General features: G+C 37.7%; 1 protein-coding gene across 2 annotated transcripts in view; it reads right to left on the reverse strand.

Annotated features, from left to right (window-relative positions):
* The window catches only part of igsf21a (immunoglobin superfamily, member 21a), a 220,206-nt gene that overhangs the window by 114,063 nt on the left and 79,098 nt on the right, over positions 1-27,045 (reverse strand). The window lies entirely within an intron of this gene.

Raw genomic sequence — 27,045 nt, forward strand, 5'->3', positions numbered from 1 at the left:
GTCTTTAGAGTCACCAAAAGACAATGGTTTCCTATTAGACAAAAGTGCTGGGGGAAAACCCAGCATGTCAGCATAAAATGTTTACTTGCTTGTAGCAATGAAAGAAGAACCACAGCCTTGCCACGCAAAGTGGAAAAGAGTGCTTGTGCCAATGAGACCTTGTTATCATATGGGGACCAAAGCATGTTTAAAGAAGGTTTTGGTCATCTGGCGAGGGTTGAGGGATTTCAAAGCTGTGTGATGACGCAACATTAGCTAATGAAGCAGCAGACAATAATTACATGACATAGCGAGAGCCGGGTGCAGCAGAAAAAGAATCTGTCTCTTCTTTCTTTCCCTCTCCCCCTTCCACAAATCTCTCATTAGTGCGTTTCCTTGTGTTGTGCACATCACTTCAGGTCTGCTGCAAGCAAGAGCTGTCAAACGCATATGTGAAAAAAAGCTATTGTATCCTTACTGAGAGAGGCCTTGGGAAAATATTTTAGTCTACAGTGAAATCATAGACTGATGCTGCAAAAACCTATAAAGGCACCAGGGGAAAACCAGTTTCACTCGTATAACAGGGGTTAGGAGCTGTGGTCCTACAAGTGGAACTGATGGATTGGTTTCTTTTCTGGAGGTCATTGTTAATTGTGTGAAGGAAGTACTTAGTGTTCTTTACGGGGGGCAAGGGAATTTACATGATGAAATAGTTTACAGAGCCTGTCCTGGAACATATCAGCAATTTGTTTAATAATAATGTAATGCAAGCCATTTGAAATGCTTGCAGCTAAAAGCACTTAATTCCTTGAGATAGTTGAGTAGTGCAGAAAAATAAATGTGATGACAAGCTACCAAAGGTCTCTGCTGATCTTGTGCAGTGTGTGTGTTGTGCAGAAATGAGAACAAGACTTCTACACGTGAATTGGCTATAAGAAAGAAAATATCTTGAATTGAAATGGCTCTTTGGCCATATGTCTTTCATATGGTCGAGTTGGTGAGAAAATAACTAGTAGTTTTGTTGACAGCCCATATATAGCTGCATACAGTGGGTTAAAAAAAAAGGCAAGAAAGGAAGGAAAGATTTTCAATGGCATGCCTTTTACAGATTTCTGACCTTTCAGCAGAGAGAGAAATGTTTTGCTTTGAAAGCACAGAAAATAAATCTTCCCCTATACCGTAGCTTTCTGTAATAGAGGCCCTGCGTTTTTTTGCCAACCACACAAGTGTTTAGGTTTGATGAGCAAATCTGAAACAAAAAGAGCTGCGGGATATCAGCGCGCCCACACAGTCACCTAGTTTCACTGAGCAGGGTGGCTCATTTCACTTAGCACAGTATTCTACATATGCACATTATGGACTGCAGGGATACAACTGACATGTCAACACATTTTCACTCACAAATGTTTCAATCAAATGCGAGGCTGCCGGGGAGACTTGCAGGGGGGGTTGATTCTGCGTTTAAGCCACATTGATGGATCCAATCAGATGTTTTTATCTTTTAAAAATGTCTCGGTGGTGATGTTTGCAAAGGACAGCTGGTGTTGGAGCACTCTATCAATGCATCACAGCTGCTTTACAATTCAGTTTATCTCTCTGTCACTGTTCTCAACTCAATTTATCAGGGAGTTCGTTTGAGCTGAATTCAGTACATGTTTCTGATACTGGGAGAAAATGGCCTGCCTCAGAGATATCTTAACAGCTTTCAAAAGATGCATAAAGAAACCCTGTGACAGATTTATCTAATGCCATAAATTCTGTTTTTTATGTAGCCCTGCCTTTTATGTGTCCATTTGAACGGTGTAATTGAACCAGTAAACAACAAGACATTTTAAATACCTGATCTGCTGCGGCAAGACAATCTACTGCATGTGAATCAAGTTGTCACCAAGTCATTTTAAATCAAATTGATTCATTTATTTGGTTGAATTGCATGAAGGTACGATATATACTTTAAAAAAAGGTGTATGCACACATTTCTATTCTCACAAACCATAATGTAGGTGAAAGACTGCCGATTAACTCTGGCCTTGTTATTATATAAAAATAAAATGACATAAAACATCATTTGAAATGGCACACTTTGTCCACTTACTGCACAAGGAAGACACCACAGTTGCTGTGTATGTTTCCTTGTAGCACTGAAAGTCATCTGGAGACAGGCCCGCAGAGTCGACGATCTATAGAAGTCTACCCGTGAGTGATTTACCGCTCGAGTGTACATGTCAGGACAGCTACGTCAGGGTTGCGTCAAACTAGATGATTAAAACATGTAGCTTTTAATTGAGAACACTCCTGCGATGGCATTCTCTCAGATGCCCAGGCAAGCTTCTTTCATACAGTGAACATACCCTTCACGCTGTCTCCAGTGATTATTTCAGTGAGGTAAAATAAATATCCACAGCAAAACAGGCAGCTGATCAGACATGCCAGGCTTATCAGGGCATCTTGTTTTCCATCAAAATGCTTAAAAGTCGGGCACTCAGAAGTAACAGATAACAGGACAGGATGCATTGCATGATTTTTTTTGGGAAAATGGATTGCTCATATAAAACTGTATCACTGCCAGGCATTTTTGGCTTTGATTTCTGTGCTCTTTGCATCTCTGTTGGTGCTCACTCTGCTGTGACTTGGTCAACAAGGGTTAGCTTCAGTAAGCTTTTCTGTTAACAAATTAGGGCTATGCTAAAATAAAATGCAAATACGCTAAACATGTTTAGCAGACAGCCTTTTTCTTTTTCTTTTTTTTAAAGGAAATAAAGGATTTCAGTTTGCATGATGCAGCCTGGCTCACAATGCCTTAGTCATTAGCTCGGTGAGGAAAAGGGTTTACCCAGACCATATGAAATCCCATCTGAGATGCAGGCCTTCGAATGCAGCCCAGTATCACAGCTTTCTCAATAATTATGAGGAAGACCCGAGATGAAAGGGAGCTCTTAGACTTTTAGCATATTTCAAAAGTGATACCTCTGAATATGCCTATGCCTTTGGTATGTTGCTATTAAGGATACACTTTGACAATGGCACAATGCCCAAAAAAAATTTAAAAATAAATAAAGATAATAAAAAAAGAAAGCAGGAGCGTTTGTGGTTGCATGGAGGTTGCATGGAGGGCTCATTCCCTCACTTACAAGTAATGAAAGCACTTGTTGTAATAACTCATCTTATTTCTTTACGTATACCTTGGCCTCAGGGTGTTGAAATTAATCATAGCATCGATGCATCGCGATGCGGGCCTATAGACGATTCTGCATCGATGCAGTGCCAGACCATAATCCATTATTGCCTACTGATGTTGTTGATTATTGCTTTTCATGATTTTGCCATGTGTAGTAATATATAATAATACGGAGGAGGTGACGCGTGATGGGATCGATTTGAATCGTTGACAGGATCATCGTAATCGAATCATGAGACCAGTGAAGATTCACACCCTTACCTTGGCTGTTTTACATACTTGTTTTGCAAAGAACAGCGTCTTGAGGGGAGGACAGGTCTTATGCTGTGTGCATCCACCAGACTTTGACAAGAGTACAGAATTAACATTATAAGATGCATCAGTTCGCAATGTTCTGCAGGATCTCACTCCCTTAAGAAAGCATAGCTCAGAGGATGTACTGGCATTTAACAGAACTGTATTTTACAGTTGATTGGCGTGGTGCATTAGCAAACTGGAAAAATAAAGGTCTACCATTTTTAATGCAAAGGACACTCCAGAGGTATGTAACACTAAGTGTGTGGTGCTGCATGGAAAGCAAAATCAACTCTGCTCTCTAACAGCTAATTCCAATACCCCATAGTTTTTGATTTGAGCTTAACAGATTTCTGGTAATAACTATAAAATGTAAATGTAAATATAAGAGAAATACAGCTACGCCACTTGCATCCGAAGCAGCAATACTCCGAAAGGCTATGGTTCCATTTTGCAACAACACCGCTGCTGCATAAAAAACAATAAAAAAAAGGACTTGAAACAAGCTTGTATCTTAACTTAGACACCTCAAAGTAGTTTTGCTTTATGGGGTATGATCCGTAATTATCACTAACAGAAGGAATTGTCATCCTTTTTCACAGCACACTTTTCATGCCTTAAACTAACAGAGCCGTTCTGTTCAGGCTTGTGCAGAACAAACACATCTATACTTTAAGATTTGTGTCTGCAAACATATAAAATATACACATCCTTTATAAAATGTTGTGTGCTGCTTGATGATGTGCCATGCTTTGATTCCTTTATTTCCTGATACAATTTGGTGCAGGTTGAAGTATTATTCAGTATTATATTTCTCTGTTTCTTTTGTAGTACAACACCCAATTAGACTGTCGGGTCTGCTTGACCCCGCCGTAAACCTTGCTTGGAGGTATAAAAAGGCAGAAAAACAGGATTCATCTATTTATCCATCTACTATTAAAAACTTTACAAAACACATATATGGCTTTACCAAACAATGTGACAATCCACAGCAACATAGGCCTTTCTAGAGAGAATATGTGAGCGGCTTTGTCAATACTTCAGTGTGTTTAATGGGGCTACTGACATAACACTTTGCCTCCGTGGCTGTTCAATCAGGATCCACCACACATGTGCTGCATCAGCAGGAGAGACAGAGACCATATAAACTTAAATTACACACACATCTCTGTTGGCTTTTGACTCTAAATGGTCGGATCACATCAGGATAATGGGGGATTAAACAAAGTGTTCAATTTGTAAATCAGAGGGTATTGGAGCACAAAGTGAGTGTGTAAGGGGGAGATGATCCAGGCAGGTTTAAAGTTACTGGACTGTGCCTCAGCTGATAAAACACTAAAATTTTGTGGACGTACTGTATTACAGTTATGTATAAAGCCTCCACCATGCTGGCTGCCATGTTCACATTTAAAGCAGAGACTTACTGTACTGTGGTGAAAGAAGTACTCATGTGTTTTACTTAAGTAAATGTAGCAATACAACAGTGTAGAAATACCCTGTTACTATTAAAAGTCTTGCATTGAGAATTTCACTTGAATAAAAGTATTATCAGAAAAATGTACTTAAAGTATGACAAGTAAAAGTACACACAAAGGGGCAGAGTAGCCCCATAGAGAGTGATATATTATCATGTATTGTATTATTGGATAATTATTACTAATTCGGTGTACTCGATGAGATTCGGGGGTGAAATTGCAACATGTTGGTTTTATTTCAGTTAGCCTAATAGCTGGTTTCATTTGCATTGAGAGATGATTTTATGGAAAGTACCCCATGCCAATCTCTAGGTATGGTGAAGGGTATGTGATGATGTGGCGCTATTTTAATTGCAAAGGCCAAGGGAACTTTATCAGGATGCATAGTATCCTGGATCCATGAAATAACTGACCTTTAAAAATAAAAATCTGCCTGCCTCTATGGGAATTCAACATAGGGGTGTACTGACTTATGCCCCCTGTATTTTAAGGAAGAACATTTATTTATTTACGATACATTATTCATTCACAAAAAAAATTGGTGTCCTTAAAGATTGGATTTTTCCTCATTTTTTTAATTAAGGCATTAAGATCAATTTCCTAAAGATGATTTTTTTATTCCTCTTTTTAGTCAACTTTAGCATGGGTGTCCTAATTTTTTCACATGACTGTAGGTGTGAAAGCAACCTTTATCTGCCATTTGGTGCTGAGAGGGACTGCCCAGTGTTCCAACTGGTCATAATTCCGAAGGCCCAATAGTCCAAAAAATTACGCATTGTTCCATCAGCCATTTGGCCGACAGTCCGTTATAACGAAAAACAAAGGTGCATTGCTCCAAGTGGCTGTGTCTCCGAAAACACGCTACTAACTCTGCCAAACAGAAGCACACGGCTAATTATTATGCCTAATGACATTGACGGAACATGGCATGGCACCGATGCTGGCGGGTAGCGTATAGTGGGTTTTGTAGAGCTTTTTCACTGAAACTGCCTGCCTGCGGCGGCGGAAAATGATGCTGTGAGAGTGAACCTAAAAGGTAAAGTTGTGGGACGGACAGTTAAACAATGAGCTGAACTCACCAACAAAAAAAACTAACTCCATAAAGCTGAGGGAATTGACAGCGAGTGACCCTTTTCATATTGTCTTTTGAAACATTATTATATATTATTTAGGGCTGTCAAAATAACGCGTTAATTTCGATTAATTAATCTGAGAAAAAATAACGCGTTAAAAAAAATAACGCGTTAAAAAAAATAACGCAGATTAATCCATTCCAGCCGTTCTAGCCACCATTTGACTGTAAAATGAAGGAGGGAGACGAGAATGTGCTGCCTGGATCATTAATGGGAACATTTACTTGTAAAAATCTTCTTCCTGCCAACCCTGGCTACCGAAATCTGGTGCCACTGATATGTCTGTGCTTCTCTCTGATGCTCTGAAACAGACGGCAACACAAACACCGCTGCGCGTGACGCTAGTTAACACTATACTCGACAGCAGCTAACATTAGCCTACCGTAAGCGAGTAGCTGGATTAAAAACAGTTAAAATGCTGACAGCTAACGCTAAACTGTGTAAAGTTTGACTGTGTTTTAGCCGCTGTCGGAAAAACAACACAGACGGTGCGTTCAATGAAACTGGTAAACTACAGCCTCGTGGTGCATTTGAAGTTATTGTAAATGTCCTTTTCCCACCTGGTGGTTGTTTTTGTCGTTCAACAGCAATTTACTAGTGAAATAAGTTATTGTTATTGTTATACATTATTATTAAATCATTTCATTTTGACCATATGGCCTTAGCAATAAACAAGCCGTTCTTTAATGTCACCGACTGTTGTTTAGTGCCCTTTTTTTTTTCCTTTTCTTTTTTTACTTTCTTAAAAAGTATCGGTTCAGGCACCGTTAATTATGTATGCGATTAATTTCGATTAATTAATTACAGAGTATGTAATTAATTAGATTCAATTTTTTAATCGATTGACAGCCCTGATATTATTATATTATAAAAATATCTCTTACATACACTTTAAGGTCACATTATTTTGAGCTGACATAATAAGCTGTGCTCTCTCAAAGATTTATATGAATCACTGATGAATGTAATGTTCAATTCCTTATGCATCTGCATTAAGATTGAGTGTAAACAAAACATTCACAGTGCTCTCCTTGTCTCTGTTGCACTGGAAAGCTCTGTGGATTGTATGCTAATGTCAGCATGTCTGCCTACAGCTAAGCTTTGATCAGGATAAATTAAATGGCAGGTATGGGTTAAGGGTGATAGGCGTGAATGATCTGTAACTTCTGCAGTTGGAGAGGCTTTGTGCTGTAGCTGGGTGGGGGGCACAATCATAGCCAGGACCACCACTGAGTTTGTGACATCTACCAAATGTGCGACAACTTTCTACTAAAAGTTAACATGCTCTGTAGGACACACTTGACACAAATGCCACAGTGCCTTTGTTTATTTGGACCCCAACAGTTTAATAATAAGTCAAGTCAAATGTGCAGTTTTTTAGTCAGTTTCTCATTCTGAATATTTGATGACCTTTGGGTTTGAGGATGAATACTGGATTAAAACAAAAAAAGTATGTGGGCGGCTACAGTAAATGAGCTGCACTTGATTAATGACGATGATGATTAATTATGTAAATGTGTAATTTGTTCTCTAAATAGTGTAAAAACAGCATTTCAATATTTACATACTGTCTTAGTAAGAATGTCAATATCAAGTCAGTGATAAGTTGAACAAAAAAAAAACATGATTTGCCAAAGAATATCTGTATCCCATTACATGAAGAGCCTCTCTAAGTTCTCATTAGTTAGGCTTCAAAAATCACTAGTCCCGATTAAATGAATCATTAAAAATACAATAAATGTAGAAACTACGACACTTACAATTTAGAGCAGAGATCTTCAACTGGGGGTCTGGGGCCCCTAGGGGGTCCTCAGAGTTATTGCAGGGTGGCCACCAAATTGTTCATTTTTTTTTTTTTTCAGTACAGAAAAATACTTTGCACATCTATAACGTGAGACAGGTGCGTCAGAGGGGGATAAGTAGGTCAAAGGTTGCAAAGAAACTCCCGCAGACTGTCTAACTTGCAAAAAAAAAACTATTTAATGGCAATGTTTCTGTACTTTTGAAAGTTTTTTCAAAAATGAAAATTTCTTAACATGAATCCAACATATTATTACCAAATATAAATCAGCCTATTTGTGCTCTGTCTCTGTCTCAGATAAGGGGTCCTTGGCTTAAAAAAAAACGTTGAAGACCCCTGATTTTGAGGACACATTTTACAGATCTATATTCTCACCATCACTGTCAAGCAAGAAAATAAAACTATGCATAATTATGTGCCAATTAAACAACATGTGTGTGTTTGAAGTCATTTGATCTAGTTCACACATGAAACAAACATTTTGGATTTATCTCAACTCGTCGTGAGCAAAACCAAACTTTAACTTCAATAAACAGCATGAAAAGCCAAATTTTGTTTTGATGGAGAGTTATAAAATGGTGGTATAAAAAATCTGACACAGTTGGAGACATTATAATGGCCCATTAAGATACATCATGGCAAAGACAACCTAACGGGAACAAAGAGATTGCAGCTAAAGAGAGGACAGAAAATTTAAATGAACAATATCACAGACAGGGCACACTGCTGTTAACTATATGAAAGTAAAGTGTTTCTCATATCGGCGGTATCCAACACAAAGCATTTCTGACTAACATAAAATATTAAACATTTCTGATTGTATTGGGATTGAGAATGAAAGCTGCAAGCGTCAAAAACTCTGACAAATAATTAAGGGATCCAATGAATGCATCTGAATAATAAACAGTGTACAATTTTAATCAAAATGGCAAAACAACACACTGTGGTGAAGTTGTGAAAATTACTTAGTAGTATGTGAAGGAAACAGCTTTCCTGACAAGTTTATTCAATTAACAAAGCCACAAAAATAAACAAGACACGCAATCTTTAAAAATTGCCTCTTCATGAATCTGTCATGATGACATGATTAACATCACCGAATCAACAGCTGCAAAGGAGCTGAAAAAGCCTGTGTCAATTGCCGGAGTCTCATGACATTTAAAAAAAGAACTTGATTGCATAGTGTAGATGCAATCTCGACTTTGAACACCCTCAGAGGCTCTCTGGTGATAACTACCGTGAGGAGGAGCTGTCATGGCTGGTAGTATGACTCACACCAAGCGCGAGAATGATGTCCTGGATGAATATCCTTTGGCCCCACTGGGAGTGTGCTGTCCCACTCTCTCTGATGTCTCTGAATGTCTTGGACCTAGAGGTCAGCATCTCATTTTACACGGACAAAAATCTATTACAAAACCTATCTCTCTCCACTCGCATTAAACCCACTGGGGAAGGGGGGGGTTTTCTCTAATTGTTTTTCCTTGGCAGCAGAAGCTGGCCTGGTTATGAGTGAACCGAGTCCATATTATAGCTCTGATTGGTGAGCGGGTCATTCAGACCCATCATTTACACATTGCTATGTTTAGCATGGGATTATTCAAAGTGTCTTTTTTTCGGGATTGACCGATACTGGGTTTTCTAGGCTGATAACGATACCGATTTAAGCATTGATTTAATACATTCGAAACTTTCAACATAATTCACAGTAAAAGGCAGTCAGATAGTATTGTGGCCGGGACATTAAGTTAGACTCAGTGGTGAGTGAAACCGAAGCAGAGGGACAGACAGTTGTAGCCGAGCCAAAGTAGCGCACTTTTTAATTAATTAACTGTATTTGTTGTCTGGCAAATAAAACGCAGATACAGATAATCTGCAAACGGCCCTACTCCCTACTTTTTTATTGTTCTGGGAGAAGTGTGCCATTGCATCTGCATTAGACACTGAAAATTAACTGCATATTAATGAACAACGCATTCTCATGAATGGGTTCATATGATATCATACGGAAATTTCTGCACACCAATTCGTATGATATTGTAAGAAATTAGGCAACTGCCGGCTGGTCACGTGACGCCGGCTACAGAGCTCCATGAGCTGCTGCTCGTATCAGCGGAATATCAGTGGAATTTAGCCGACAAACAGTTACTGGTAGTCGGTTACAGAGCATTGCAAGCGATTATGAGATGGCAGTCATTTCAGGGGCCGTGGCAGTTGAGGTTAGCCAAGAAAAAGGTTACTGGGAGCCGGTTACTGAGAGCCGGCTACAGGTCACCGTGAGCGGCAGCGAGATGGCGGTCCTATCAGGTGCCGTGGCAGTTGAGTTGCAGAGAAAAAGTGAGCGTCATCGGCAACAACAGTTAAGTTTAGCTACCAAAACGACTAGCTAAGTTTACAAAAAAAATTGTGGTTTGGATCCAAACACTCCCGAGGAACGGACAAGCGTTTCCTGGGTGAAAGTCTTTTGTTTTCCTGGGAAAGTGAACTCTGCTCCCCGACCTCCTCCCTACGCTGTCCACAGCGTTCTTATACAGCAGCAGTCATTGTGGTGCATATAGCAAAAAATACTTGGAATTCACATAAATTACAGTACATTATTTTTTGTAGCTATATGTACGAATGGTTCATGAGAACAGCCTGCAATAAAACCATTCCAATTTTACAAACACATTAGAGTTAATACTCACACCCATCAACTACCTAGTGCAATTTGAAGTACAAATATAGCTTATATGTGGCACAGCAGAGTTTTGCAAGGAAAGTGCAGAGAAATGTGAAGAAACAAATGTTAACCTATTTTCACAAACTTTTTAAAAGCTTGATTGATACAATACGATCTAAAACACAGACTGTGAACAATTCTGACATCTGCCATTGCATACACTGACGTCAGGTAGGAAAAGTTTTCTAGAGGCATTACCACCCTACTTTTTTTCAAATGAACAGAAGAGTGAGGGAGACGGCATGACATGGGAATCTCACCTCAAAAAAAAAAAAAAAAAAAAAAAAAGGTCACTCGGCAGCTACAGAAACTTTGTGACCAAAAAAGTAAGAGGACATCAATTTCTGAAATAGTGACTGTAATGACATCACAGCGATGGCTGCTTAGCAACAATGCTGTGTGTGGTATGGTTGCACGTATGATAAACAATTTTCTGGTAAATATAGGAGTCCTGATATCCTCCAGAAAACAAAAAGATTTATGTTCAAGGCCGGGTCTCTTTGGATTCAATTACAGGCTCAATCAGCTCTCTTGGCTTTCAGTTCACTTGTCGCTCTGAAATGGCAGTGAGCAAACGCTCATGCCTAAAAGCCTCTCTAGCAAATTGTTACACTGTAGCAGCAGTATCCTTTCATTGCACCTCTCTGCATCTGCAGTAGTCCACAGAACAAGAAAAAAGGAACAATGTTGAGAAATGTCTGTGGTGGCAGCAGTGGCGCACATTTCTAAGTATAGAGCTGAGGGGTTGTTTTGCTTTTTTTCACAGTAGAAAACATACAAAGATAACATTCAAGTCTGACCATCTTGTTCTGTACACTATGTTCCATCAGAACTGAATTTTGTGATTGTTGCATTTCGGTGATATTTTGCCCCCAATGACAGAAGAAAGTTGTTTTATCAATTTCATGAGATGCACCTGCAAAGTTTTTATTTTTTTTGTCCTCACGTCTCCAAATTCTCAGCCATGTCTCCTCTATCATGTATACTATCCAGTGAAGTAGAATCTGCATGGACACTCAGCAGGGAAGATGAGAAGCTTTATTCCATGCTACATTATCTCCAGCACAGTGAATGACAGTTCCTTCGAAATTGTATAGTGTTATCAAAACAACAAAGTATTTCTCAGTGCAAAGGGTATCTCCTTCAGTTCGCCATGGAAAATTTCCCTGGAAGAATGTGGGGCAAAGGACTAACCCGCACAGATTGGGAAATATACCTTGGACTTTCCATTAACACGGAACCTAACAAAAGGGTCACAAAAACAACAAACCCCCTCCCAAAAAAATGCCAGAAGTGACCAAAGGTGAATTTATTATTTTCCACAAAAAGGACCAACGGAAATCTAAACAAATCAAAAAGAAACACACCTTTACAATAAAGACCCCTTCAAGATGGAAACCAACCTCTGCTTACAGATAAGTATAAACTGAGTGTTCCTATGCTCATACCAGCAGTTATACTATATCTAAGCACTGGTCAAAAGATAGTTAGCATCTCAAAGAAATGACTAACACATATTAGGATATATGTATAAGTCTGCACATATCAACTTCTAATCTAAAATATGTGCTTAGAACTGTTGCACTGATAAACGTATACGTATGGATAACGTATTCAGTGTTTTTCTCTGTGGTTTGCTCACGGCATATTCTTAAGCTGGCTCATGAAACTGAATAAGAAGCTGAACAAAAAGGATGGATAGACAAGTGAATATAAGCACCGACTACAGCCTTCAAGCAAAGGTCACGTCTCAAAGGAAGAATGGGAAGAAGCTCATTTCTGCAGCTTAACTGTCTAAAATGAAAACCAAGGCCTGCTGTCTTCACCTTAAACACAACAGTAACGAAACTAAAGCAGATATTGCATGTTGCTTGTTGTAAGCATATTAATATGAACTGGTAATTTAACATTTGTATCATTTTCGACTGCTGGCAGTGGTGCATTCACAGCTATGTTGTTTGCCACCTGTGTTCTCATACCTCTACAATTTGTGATCAAGTGGGAAATATGGGACCCCACATTACAAACAATTATCACAAGCTAATTTTTAATTACCATCAACGAGGATGAATGTGATATTTCTCCTCCTTCAGTAGCTTAGATACCCTCATCAGCACAGTTTATGTACAAGTACTTTGCAAAGGTATATATGTTTTGTAAGAAATGTCGCCTGGGTTACGATTTTTTATTGACATAATGAGGAAATGTTGGTGATTAGCGTAATCTGGGCTGTTGCAAAATGTTGAGACTGAATGTATTAGTAAAATGTTCATTAACTGCGTATCTCATTTGTTTTCTGTCAACATATCTGATCTGGCTGTACAATATCAGCTTGTGGCAACTAAAGCCTGATGAAATGTTTTTTCTTCTGGTTATGTGTAGACATTTGCAGCACTTAAGGTTAAGCTTAGTGAAAGGTCATAGTTTTGTTTTAATACAGAACAAATCTTTACTAACCTTAACTCTATTACTGCACATGAGACTCATTTATATGGAAAAAAAGACACCTGTAAACATGATCCAAGTGGTGATAACGTTTCTGACCACAAAGTTATTCAGAAAACAAATTACTACTATATAAATGTAATTTCTAGATGCCAGGGTGTAACCTGATACAGTATGTGACATTCATATACTGTATTTCACTTTATGATGCTGCTATTTAACAAGTTGGAAATTATTTCAGCCTAATGCATAAACTGTGGGAGAGCAAAGAACAAGCCAACCATTTGATGATCAGACCCAGAAGCCTAACAGGCATTATAAACAATTCATGTATTCACCAACTTTCAATATGTTTAGTGTGCTGCTTCAGAATGGCCACACCACCAATCAAGCTAGAGCTGCACATGATATATCAATGATATTTCTATTTATTTGTTTTTATAGCTGTTATTTAAACCTTTTAGTGAATTTCTCTTGATAAAACAGCAGTTTCAAAAAAATGTTGAGGCTTTTTAATGGATAGTACAGATAGACAGGAAAGGGGGGAAAGAGAGGGGATGCCATGCATCAGAAGGCCATGGGTTGGATTAAAACCCGGGGGTGTACACTCTATTGGGTAAACTAAAAGTCGCCCCCAGTTTTAAAAGTTTTATTTACACACAATTATTAATTAATGGGGAACACTACAATTTGGTGGCGTTAGGTTACTATCAGGCTATCTATAATATATATGACCCAATGCATTGTTTATTGTATTACTCATATTGCTACAATGTTGTAGACTAGTGGTTCACACTGTAAACTATTGATTATGGATTGCAAAAGAGAATCAGGTTTTCAGACTTTGGACAGGGGCCGTCTAGCCCTAGGCTTTGTGTCAATGGGGCCAAAGCCTTGTTTGAAGGCATCAACAAAAATCATCTAAAGATTATTTTGTGGGAACACAATAAAGAAAATAAGCCTACTGCAGTTCATAGTTGAGATGTTCTGGAAAAGAAGCATAGAAATACTGATTCATGGTTATTCATATTTCCTTTAATTTGTCTTGGCTGAAGATGTTTCACTTCCAAGATGTCACTTTGTTGTTTTCATTCCATCTCTTTTTCAGACATGATTGCCAATACTGTCTGTATCCGACTAAAGATGTGCCCCTAAAGTATTGACCCTAATGAGTGCTTATTTAATCCTCAGCTCCTATTACGTGATGATAACTGGTGCCCCTATTAGCCATGCGATACAGTGGTGACATATCCAGGGTGTTTCGGTGCCGTTCACTTAATGCATGCTGGCACAGCTACATAATAACCCTGAAGAGGAAAAAGAAGATACAGTCAGGCATGGAAAGATGAATGGATAGATGATAACGGTATGCGTTGAAGTCTAAATTTGTAGATAGCAATCAATATTTTCTAAGAACTTCCCCTTGTTGGGAGAGCACTAACTAATTTAGATAGCGTCACTCAGTGGATAATTTGGTTACATTATGGTCTCCCCTTATTTTTATTTTCTATTTTATGTTATGTTGTTGCAGTTTCTCTGAAGCTTGCACAGATAAGAAACTCCTCACATGCGGAAATATTGCTGTAATGACCTATTTCTATATATGTTCAATGGTTTCTGCTCCCACACTGATGTTGCATCATGGACTATTAATGTTCTATTTGAATGCAGTCATACTGAAGAAACAGGCCAAATATTATATATGTCTAGTTGAACGTGCACAATTTATAACGGTTGTCACATGTCATTATGCTATTTTTAAAGGCAGATAGAGCCATAAGAACCAACTGCAGTGGTAGGAAGAAAGCTGAAATATAATTACTCTTTTGCAACTTATATCATGCTTAACAACTATACACTTCTATAACAGAGTTTCTCAACTTTAGGGTCACTTTCATGTAGCATTACTAATTCCAGTTTCAGTACACTATTTGTGTTACAGGGTTTTAATGAAAAACTAAAGTAAAAAGTTTAAATACATATAGCTATCATGCATTCTACAGTATTTATTTGGAGCTCCCTTTGTCTGATCTTGAAACTATAATACAAAAGAATGCTACACTCAAACTGACATATCCAATTGCAGTGGTTGTAAAGAATTTGGAAAACAAATGAAGAACATTCACATCGTGTTTCTACAGTATTTAGCCTCCCAAATTATCACTGATAGAGAAATGGGTAATATAATATCAACTAAACTCATGCTTAGCCTACACTGCTCTCCAAATACTATATTCTACCAGCACTTGGCGTGTTACAGTGATGTGTCTCCTTGCTGCAGCCAATATAAACTGTCAATTTAGCTGACAATGAAATCAAGAATTACTCCTCCCTGTGTTAGTTTGAAAGCACTATACACCAGTGCCCCAGACCAGAGATGTTCTCCTGGAACATTTTATTGCTTGTATTAACCTAATGTAAAATGGGTCACAAATAAATGAATTAATTATATAACAAAAAAAAAAAAGAAAAGGCTGAAAAGTTTTAAACAGCAGGACACTGTAGTTTTTGGCAGACTATAAGAATGTGTAGTGCATTTGTTGGGGACTATTTTCAGCTGTGGATTAATACACATTTGGTGCTCCAATGAGTATTTACAGCAGCAGAATGATGCATGCGGGACCAAATCAAAATACACTAAAGTGCCCATGTTCATGGTCGTGTCTAGATAGTAAGCCTAGATTTAGCAAAAACTCTTCCGAACGAACTATCCTAACCTTACTCATTCAAGGTCAATGCTTATCTCAACCATCTCGCGAGACTTTTGCAAATCAAATCTCGAGTCACCATCTAGGCACGACCCATGTTCATGGTAATGACGGAACATATCACCCAGTGCAACAGTGTGGCACACTGGTTTTTGGACAACAATGGAGCTCTATGGCACAGAGGAATACATTATATCAAGCTTTGGCTACACAGACAGTACTTGTGACTGGTATCAATTCATTGTTGGTTTGGTCTTTCAGTGGGATGAAAGGGGATGTTGATTATAAGCAAAATATAAAATGTCACCAAGCTTATCCTTTAAAGTATTTGAGTTTCTGACTTTGCAAATGATAACATAATTAGTTAATATATTTACATAGCATCAAGGGTTCATGTGTCATTTGTTTGTATGTGCGTCTTTTTCCACTTTGGAAGTACTAGTGCAGTGCCCGTTTGGAGCATGTGCGTGTACTACAAGATTGTGATTGTGGGTGGGATTTGAGCTGATGTAAGATATAACTTTGTCTGATTTAAGATATAACTTTGTCTGGAGTAGTGATGTTAAATGCATGCTGACCATGGACGATAGGTGGGAACTGGGAAACCGCATTGACATCAAAAACTACAAAAATTGTTTTGTTTCTGAAACTTATGGTTTAAAAGTTACAGGCCAAAACGTAAAGTTTGTTGTTATATTGCCACCATCTGGCCAAATTGCACCAAATTTGACACGGCATGTACTTGGGCCCCCAGCAATACACCTGTGTTAAGTAGATAGGATGACAACACATTCTCATGAACGGGTTAAGTTAAGCGGTCTTTACAGTTAAGCTTAGCCGACGAAAGGGGTCTGTGAGCCGGGTATAGGGCACCGTGAGGTGACAACACTTCAGCGGCCATTGCAGGTAAGTTTAATCGACAAAAGGTGACCGCCATGCGGCAACAACAGTTCAGTTTAGGCACCAAAACAACTAGTTAAGATTTAAAAAATGATTGCAGTTTGAGTTATTAAAAGTAGTAGTACGCCCAGGACAGGAACACCTGTTTCCTGGGTGAAAGTCTTGTGTTTCCCTTTAACTTCTTTCAGGACACAAACTCTGCTTCCCCGCTTGAAAGCCCTGTGTTTTAGGATCCACCCATCCATCCCGAGCTCCTCCCTATGCAGATCTTCACAGTCTTATACAGCGGCAGTCAATGTGTTGCATACAGTAATAAACGTGGAATGCATAGGAATTACAGTGCATTACTTTTCATAACTATATGTATGAATTGTTCATGAGAACAGCCTGCGGATGAACAGTTCTCCAGATATGCAAGGACAAACCCACAGACAGAGTATTTTTATACTTAGATAGCTCATCACAGTCCAAATTAACAAACAAGGAAGTAAACAAGTAAAAAATATATAAAGAACTAAATAAGTAATTGTCTTGAGTCTTTCATGCCCCTGGAGGAACTCGCAGTGCGCTGGGTTGAGACGCAGTAGGGGCCACTGCTAAGATTCTCCTGGCATGGAAATGACTTCCTCCTCTAATGCCCTCTCCCAAATGTCACAAAGAGCCTCTGATCCACTCCTAAGCACTATATAATCACTGACTTGTTTGATCCTTCTGTGATTGTAAGAATGGATTTCAAAAATCTGGTATGATTCTGGTAGGGAGATTATGAATTTTCACGACATGTTGAAAATTGGAAGAGCAACAGTACAGTAAGCCTTAAAATAAGAGTGAAGCTGAAGCGATGCCTTCAAAATCTTCTGCCAGATGGCCATTATAATGAAATATAATAAAGCAAAACATTTTGAGATCTATGTAATGAACTATTATCTTTCTTGTTAAAACAAGATGTTTTATTGTTTTACAGTATCTGTTCCAATGTAAGCACTTTGATTATATTTAATACTGTTATCTAACCAATTTCTGGGTAAAAACAAACAAAGAGTTTGAAAAATAAATGTGCCATGCAATGCTTTTGTGATGCATGTATGACATATACAGTACTATACCCTGATGCTCACATTTACCATACAGATGAAAAAAATGTGATATAACAATTAGAATATATTTAATCCTATTGTCATGGAGAGAAAATGTGTCCGTAGGGAAAAACCAAATGCTCTCGTGGAGAATTCTTCCATATAATCATTTGCTGAATTATCTAATTAATTAGATACAGAGTATGCTTCTGATAGATACCTGAGGATCTCTGGGATATGCATTAAATGAGAAGGCATTAATCACAATTAGCAGCACGGAAACAAAATATTCTATTGTCATCACAGTCACTGCCATTAGCAGAACAATCTCTCAGACCGCCACAGCAATGATCAGTCCCTTTGTTGCTATTAGAATTTGTGGATAAAAAGGGACTCATGAGTTTGCTGACACAAAGTGTGTAATTATCATTCCATGTATAACAGGCTGCTTATTTGCCCCAGTGGCATCCTCAAAGGGGAAGGTTGTGGTGCAGTGATCCGTATCACCTTATCTCCCATTCCCCTTGGGGCACCACATTCGGCATGGAGCAGCACGCTAATAAAGATGACAGAGGTTTGTGCCACTGTTTAAAGGGGCAGACCACTTTTTTTTCCTATCTCCAAAAAGAGGGTGTGTAAAATTCTTTGAAATGAAATTGAATTGTAATGAAAGTGATGTTGAATGTTCTTTTCAGATTGGCCTGTTAGCCGTCCCCTGCTGAGACAGGAAAGTCAGTCACAGACAGGGTCTTATAGTGTTTTACAGTACGCCCTAGCTTTATGATATCCAGTATTGATGTAAGATGTGAAGAGCTCACTTGTGAGATCTCTCTTAATAAAATTAGATTTGGATGAGGGTACAAAACCCAAGAAGAAATTACCACATTAGGAGGTAATTACTTTGGCTGTTGATAGCAAAATGTATGATAATAACACTGCATGTGGCACTAGTGGGCCTCCTTGCAACACAAAGTGTTCTTTTACCAAAAGGAACATAATGTCCCATTTTGTAAAATGCTAATTAATAATAATGAATAAATACACAAGAACAACATTTTTTATCTATACGTTTGCTGCCCTGACTTCATGTAGACACATATTTATGCTTGGACGTCTTTGAAATCAGAGGCTAAATTCCCAATGTCTCTTTTCCCTAGTTTGTAGGACAAGTGTTTATGGTTTACTGCTTTCAAAGGGCACATCAGTGTAAAGTTATTCATTCTGATGGTCTAATGATCAGGGGTTGAACCCAAGTGGAGAAGCAAGAAGAAGGCAGGGGAATGCTCAGACGTTTTAATGATGCTACAATCTAACAAGGAGTCTCAAACTCTATACTGCCAAGTAGGGCACACTAACTCATAATAGCTCAGTGGGCATAATAACAGACAAAATGAAAACTAAACAGTTGTCACACTAATTTTCTATCTAGAAAAATGTTATGTTCACATTTGAAGCTGGCAGATTTATAAAATTGGAGGAAGATATTGCCTCTCACCATGTCAAGACGAAGCAACCTGAATGTTGGCTATACATGCAATATAACGAACTAAGGCGTAGTGTCCCATTGTTCAACAAGCAGGGTCATTCTCACCAGTGCTGAATGATCCTGTGGGGAGACTCAGGGCATGATTGAAGCAACGTGAATATGCCCTGGGAGCCAGAGCTGGATCAGCACCATGAACAAAGGCCGAGGGAAGCCCTTTGGCACAGAGCTTACAGCTGCCCTTCAGCCGATAGTGATCTGCCCATGGTACTACTCTTTGTTAGGAGGCTATCATAATGAATGCAAGGATTTATGCATTTTTTAAAAGGCCAAAACAGAGAGGATGAGGAGATTCTTCCCCTAGCCCATCTGGGTCCTGAACCAGTGATTAATTTATAACCCTAATTATAATCCATCCGCCTGCCACACATTGCATATGTTATAAGTACCGGTTATATGGTTTACATTTTTCTGAATCTCATCCATAGTCTTACTGTTTAATTGTTTCACTCTTTTCGTTTTTTTTTAATCATCTATATATTTAATGTTTGAAATTGTTTGTTTGAATGTTTGAATATTTAATCATATATATATATATATATATATATATATATATATACATACATATATATATATACATATATATATATATACATATATATACATACACATATATATACATATACACACACATATATATATATACATACACATATATATATACATATACACATATACACACACACATATATATATATATATATATATATACATACACATATATATACATATACACATATACACACACACATATATATATATATATACACATATATATACATATATATATACACACACATACATACATATATATACATATATATATATATTTCCTTACACATTGTACTGTGTATGATTGTGTATGTGACAAATAAACGTGATTTGATAATTTGATTTCAGTAAGCGTTGCAGAAAATAGACTAATGCCAACAAAGTTTCTCTCATAATCAAAACATATTACATATCCAATCTTAATCGCAGGGCAAGTGATACCAAATAGACCAATATTTTACAGACAGGTTGACAGTTTGTGCAGTTACTTAATTTGCCTACATTCTCTCAGAAATCATCTAATGGTTTGTAAACTAGCAAAATCACCGTACCTTGATTACATTTGATGATGGAGCCTAAGCTCCAAAACTGGAAATGTTTCCTAAAAGACAAAGATATGAATGTCTGTACTAGAAATTATTAAATGAAAGATGCCCTTTTTTCATAAATGGTACTTTTAGACAGACATATAGAGAAATAGATAGATGCTGTACATAAATAGACAAGACTTCATGCATTAGCCTGCCACTATTCATATACGACTTTACACTACAATAAAAACACAAGGACATTTTGAACCTACACAGCTACACTCGGGGGATTAAACAGCGGGAAGTTAGACACCCAAAAAAAAACACAGGAGTGTGCTGTGCGTACACATTCAGCGAGCTCTCTTCTGTACTCACAGATTCCAGTTGCCCAGGCAACCCTGTCTTGAAGATTTTAAACTTGGATTTACCATACCTCCTGTGTCTCACCACAGTCAAGCAACAGGATTACTGGCTAGAAAAACACTCCACTTTTAGGTTGAGTGTCCGGTAACCTTTCTTTGCTATTGAATTTGGAGGTAACATATGGCCAGAAAAAGACAGTAAATCCAGTGGCCCTCAGGTAATGCACTCCTACTGTATATTTATTGGCTGACTGTGACAAGAAATAAGTCATTTGCATAGCTGTTATATTGTGCTTTGACACTGTCAACAGCTTAAATGGGATTTGTCAAAATGTGGGCCACAAGTAAATCTGGAAAATGTAAGAGTTTGGGGTATTAGAATAAGAAGAGCTGCAGAGTTTGCGTGGGCACCAAGTCTATTATACCAGAATAAGTTTCTTGCTGTAAGTCAAGACTGTACTGTTGAAGTCAGGTCAGTATTTTACATTTTAAAATGTTCATGTTTTTTACATTTTATTTTCATCACTTATTTTTATTTGCAGATATAAACAAATTCTCCTCAAAGCAACTAAGGCAGCTGGCCTGTGTCCAAACACTGCTGGCAAACTCTTTAGTACACATGTACAGCACTTCTGTGCTGTTAAGATAATGGCAATATGTCGTGAGGGAAGAACTGTGCATGCAGCACTTGGATATGAGAACCCTCACAAATTCACTAAGGACTGCGGTCTGTTCATGATGCGTGAACAATTGGTGTAAGTTGGTACATCATTTTGAACAAATAAGATTTAATCATATACATAAATCCAAGTAGATACATAGGAATGTATTTCCCACTCTAAAAAATTAAATAACTGAATTCAGAGTAAATGGGTGGGTTCAAAAGAGACCAACAGCCAACTGTCCAACTTTAGTTAGAAGACAAGAAGAACTACACTCATTGGCACACTTAAGGGAGCCATTCCATTTCCCTGTTGAAAAGTGCTGTCTGACGGCAAGGTAAAGTGGCGAAAATAATCTAAATACAGCGTACACTTAAACTTAAAATACATTTAGCTGCTGCCCCTGTACTCAGCAGTACAGTACATCGCTTAGCTTCCATGCCGGTACTACTGACTTCTTAAACTGGGGGCGTGCCGACCGCCTGGATGGATGAGTAGCCATACCTCATACAACCCCACTTCAAACAATTGTATCTATCCCTTTAAGCTTCATTATAACAACATCCCATTACCTTCTAGTTTGGTACTGAACATAAAATCCTGTCAGGTCAGATTTTCTTTAAAGTTGTTTGACCAAAAAGAGTATTGTATAAGTTGTAGAATTGCACAATGATATATATACATATATATATATATACATATATATATATATATATATATATATATATACATATATATATATATATATATATATATATATATATATATATATATGTATATATATATATACATATATATACATATATATATACATATACATATATATATATATATATATATATATATATATATATATATATACATATATATATATATATATATATATATATACATATACATATATATATATATATACATATATATATACTATATATATATATATACTATATATATATACTATATATATATATATATATATATATATATATATATATATATATATATATATATATATATATATATATATATATATATATATATATATATATATCTATATATATATATATTATATATATATATATATATATACTATATATATATATATATATATATATATATATATATATATATATATATATATATACATATATATATATATATATATATATATATATATATATATATATATATATATACATATACATATACATATATATATATATATATATATATATATATATAACTGAACCATGCATCACAATGATGGTTTTCAGGATATAGTTAGCTATTTCAATAGCAGGCAGGGAGCTAATGTTACTTGTACTTCACAAGCTAATTGTGCTTGAAACCACAGTGTTTGTTATTTGTGTTGCATTTTAAAATACTGGTAACACTTTATATTTAGGGTACATGAATTATCATGAATTCATGCATGACTTTTTATTATTCATTAATGTAGTAGTTCATGAACTATCAATAATGTACAAGGATTAATAGCATCTCATGCATGACTTAATGCAGGGACAATACGTTAATTAATGCATCAATTAAGGTATTTCAATCATCATGATTTCTGATTTATTAATGATGTTCATGTCTTCTTCATAGGTAAATCTGTAGTTAAAGTGACAGAAAACGGAAATGTAGTGGTGTAATTAAGGAATAACTAAACATTACTTCTTCATGTTTGTGGCCCTTCATACAAAGTGCTGACCTGGTCCATCTTTAACATTGAAAAAAGGGATATGATCAGAAAACATGGGATTCAACAAGCCATTCCGGTTTGGCTCCCCTTCCTATTTCACATGCTGGCATCCACTCATTTTGTACCAGCTACACAGTTCTAAATTGAAGAATGATAGATCATTTTTTTTTCTAAGCTAGTCTGGGGATTTGAATGAGACATCTCAAAATGAAAAACACTCTTCTCTAACCTTCAGTCTCAACTCCATTTATTTATTTAATTATAAAAAAAAGACCACATAATAAATTTAAAATGTGGAGACCAAATTCTGGTGTTCTCTGGATATCGCATGCTCAAAATAATCCACGCTGATTATTTCGCAATTTGTTAACACAAATTCAAAATGTCTCTGAAACATGACTAATACCGTGCGCTTTAGTTGTTGATATTGCGTGTTATCTTGCAAAGGTACAGTATGTACCTGTACTGCTCATGGAGTGGGGAGAGTGGTGTTCAATTCAGCAGAGAGCAGGATTATGATAAATACGAGTGTGAATCCTAATAATGAAATGGACAGAGGTGGACACAGCTGAATGATGAGATGAGTATCAGAAAACCAGTACAGCTAGCAGACAGGCCAGTGGTAAATTAGGGAAGTGTCTTAGGGCAGGCTTAGCAGGATCCCTGAAGAGTTATGTCGGGGAGCATGGAGGAGTTTGGTAATTGCCAGAGCGAAGAAGGGGGGAGAACAGGAGAGCCGAGCCAGTTTATCCAGTGATTCAAATAAAGCAGTGTTGAGAGGGTGGTGCTTATGTGCTATCAGCATGTCAGCATGGTGGCGCTCGCAGGGACCTACACATAAGCTCATCCCATGCTATGCCCGTTTTCATTTGTCACTCTGATGAATATACAGTATTCACGGGACGTCTCCCAGTGGGCGCCCAGGTATACCACGCTGATGGTGGTGGAGCTAGAGGTGTCTGTAGCTTGTTTGGTGAGTGCAGAGCTGCACTGTATGCTGTATGCTATTAAAGTATAATAGACAGCTTGATGGCACTACATATCCATAGTGCTTAATACATGGCCTGTCAGTATTCACAACTCACTAAAAACATTAATGTGGCCTACATTGCAAAACCGTAGACACTTGAGAGGCTTTCATTTATCTGCTCTTGAAGCGTTAGCTGCAGGGCTATACAACATCCATTACAGAGGATCACTCTTACTCTCTTGCATTCACTCCCTGTCTCCATATGTGGTGCCATCTTGTGTAAAATTAAATGAGAGGCCCCCCCTACACACACCCTTACAGTCCACTCTGTGGCGATAATATTTCTACGGTCTCCTAAAAAATATAACTTATTCATAAAAATAAACACAAAATGCTTTATAATAGAAATACTAGTGTGGTGTCTTAAAGAGTAATGCTGTGATGCTGTATGAAGAGGAATCCGCCGACACTGTTCTTGATTATAAAAAGGTTTATTACAAACAAAGATTCAGCATCAATTTTACAAACTCCTGCAGAGAGCTTGGAGAACGACCAATCCAAATTCTTCCAAAAATCGTTCCGACTTTTCTTTGTGTGAGCAACATATATATCCTATGCATTGTATCATCATAGGACGTAATTTTGTAAGTATACCATTGGATGGGTAACTGACCAATCGATGCCTGTTATCTGGCACAACTCCAAAAAAGGTATCTTCTGTCTTGGGGGGGACCTCTACTCATGTTAACAATTTCCAGATGTTCTCAGTGAATGTAGAGTAAAGTTCATAGGACTCCCTTATAACAAACCTTTAAGCAAAGTTTATAGAAAGTTATAGAATGGTCATATACTACACTAGTACTGCAAGCAGTTATGACGGGGTTCAAGCCTTGTGGGCGCGCGGTAGCTCCCGACGACCCACGGAGTCTGTGAAAGCGGAACCCTAAGCGCGACGATGTCGAGGCAAACGTCAGGAAATACTGCAACGCGTGAGCTGCAAAGCTGTAGTAAATTGCAATTGCAAATTTGCCATTTACATTCATTGTGTTATAAGCCAAAACGCACCTACCTTGATTTTAGCGCCCCCTTGAATAAGAGCCGATCTTCACCGAATTTGGTACAGTGCCTCAGAGTGGCATGGCAAACATGAATCCCAAGTTTTGCGTTGATAGCATTTACTGAAAATATGTTTTTTGGGAGGATGTGGGTTAGTGTGGCTTGTACTGTAAGGTTTTCTACAATAATCAGATTTATCCTAAGTACATCCTAAGCAGGGTTCCAAATTAGCACCATCTACCAGCCAAATGCTGGTAAAATATGCAAGTGGCTGGTAGATTTGCTACACTCACCAGCCAAAAAAACAATGGTAATCTATAGAGTGGCTGGTGAAATGTGAACATTGACTAGCCATTTGGCTGGTGGACGAAAAAGTTAATTTTGAACCCTGATCCTAAGACATGCTAAATCTGACTGCAGTCCGGATGTGTTATGCATTAAAAAATCCTCAAACAGAATACCTCAGGATCTAGCCGCACAAATGAGCACTTGCTGAAATATTCAGTTCATGCAGCCCATGTCTGATTGGCCAAGCTTCGATTAGATACGAGGATTCCCCAGGTGAGTATCAACCCCAGTTCCATTCGAACAGGAGGTAAAATGAGAAGTCAACATTATTTAGTCAAATGAAAGGCAGAGATTAAAGAAACTTTGGCAGCCAAGTGTGGGTAATTGATTTATAATTTATCAACGGTTGTGCTGAGCAGTGGCCACTGGAGAGACCTGGCCAGTTTACAGTTACAACCTCTTTGCTTTCCTCATGGGAGCACTTAATATGGGCAGCTCTGTTCTCATAGCGAATATTTAAACTACAGCTATCAATAGACACCACAGAAATCTGACAGAATATAAGCAAAACAACGCTCTCCAATCCCTGCCTGATTAAATGAATTGTCACAGCAATGAAAGTGATCTATGATACTAAGGTGAATGTGTAAAGTGCCATAAATCTATTTTTGTCCTACCTTGAAAGGTCAGCATTTGCTAAGATGAGTCCAAAGACACAGTTTTATTTCACAATAATAAAAGTGAAAAAGCAGAAGCTACTCTAAAGACAGAGTTCCTGCCTAAGCAATAAACCGCCGCTCTGTCATTAATGAAAGTTGTTTGAACACAGGGCGGAGGGTGAAACCAAGGTGAATGTTCAATCACGATGATCAAATACTGTTGAAATAAGTATCAAGTAAGATGCAGAAATATTTTTGGCAGGATCTTTTTAAAATTCTCTTTCTCTTTTCTCTCCCACCATCGTGGTTCAATTACTAATTTGGTACTCAATGATTTAATTTCGCACTTCACAATGTTGGAAGACACAGAAGAGACAATTTAAAAAAATCAATGCCACACAGGCTGAGATATCTGACTGACTTTTGGTCCAGTATTGGTCAAGCTCCAGAAATGCTGGATCCTATATTACCCACAATGTAACTCAATAGCAACTTCCTCCTCGCAGCATCATTAGGGTTATTTTTCAGACTTTGGAAAGCTTCATCCAGAGCCAAAAATACAGTACATACACAAACAAACATATCCAACTGTTTTTACAGGCTGAATAGTACTCCTCATGAGCAAACAGGACACAGTCGGTGGAGAGCTCCTCTAAGCCAAATCTATTGTTCAGGAAATCAGTACTGCACGTTCCAGTGTATTCTCATCATCAAAGCACCCCTTGCAATTCATCTTTCTGTGTGCTGTTAACTTGTTTGTCTTGAAAACCCATCAGCATGTTGGTTGTATCACAAGCACCATGAATGACAGAGCAAGAATGCATTTATGGAATAATCCGGCTCGGCTGATTTCAGGCTCTACAGTTTGTCTGTACCAAAATGATACAAATCCAATCATCACTCGGCAACTTCACAAACAACTTGGTGAAGAGTCAGCCACTTTTACAAAGCAAATCTGTATAGCACTCAAAACTTATTGGAGAGTTTTTGGCAAAAACCCGTGGTCAGAT

Source organism: Sander lucioperca, chromosome 6, assembly GCF_008315115.2.
Source record: "Sander lucioperca isolate FBNREF2018 chromosome 6, SLUC_FBN_1.2, whole genome shotgun sequence".
In the NCBI taxonomy this organism is placed as follows: Eukaryota; Metazoa; Chordata; class Actinopteri; order Perciformes; family Percidae; genus Sander; species Sander lucioperca.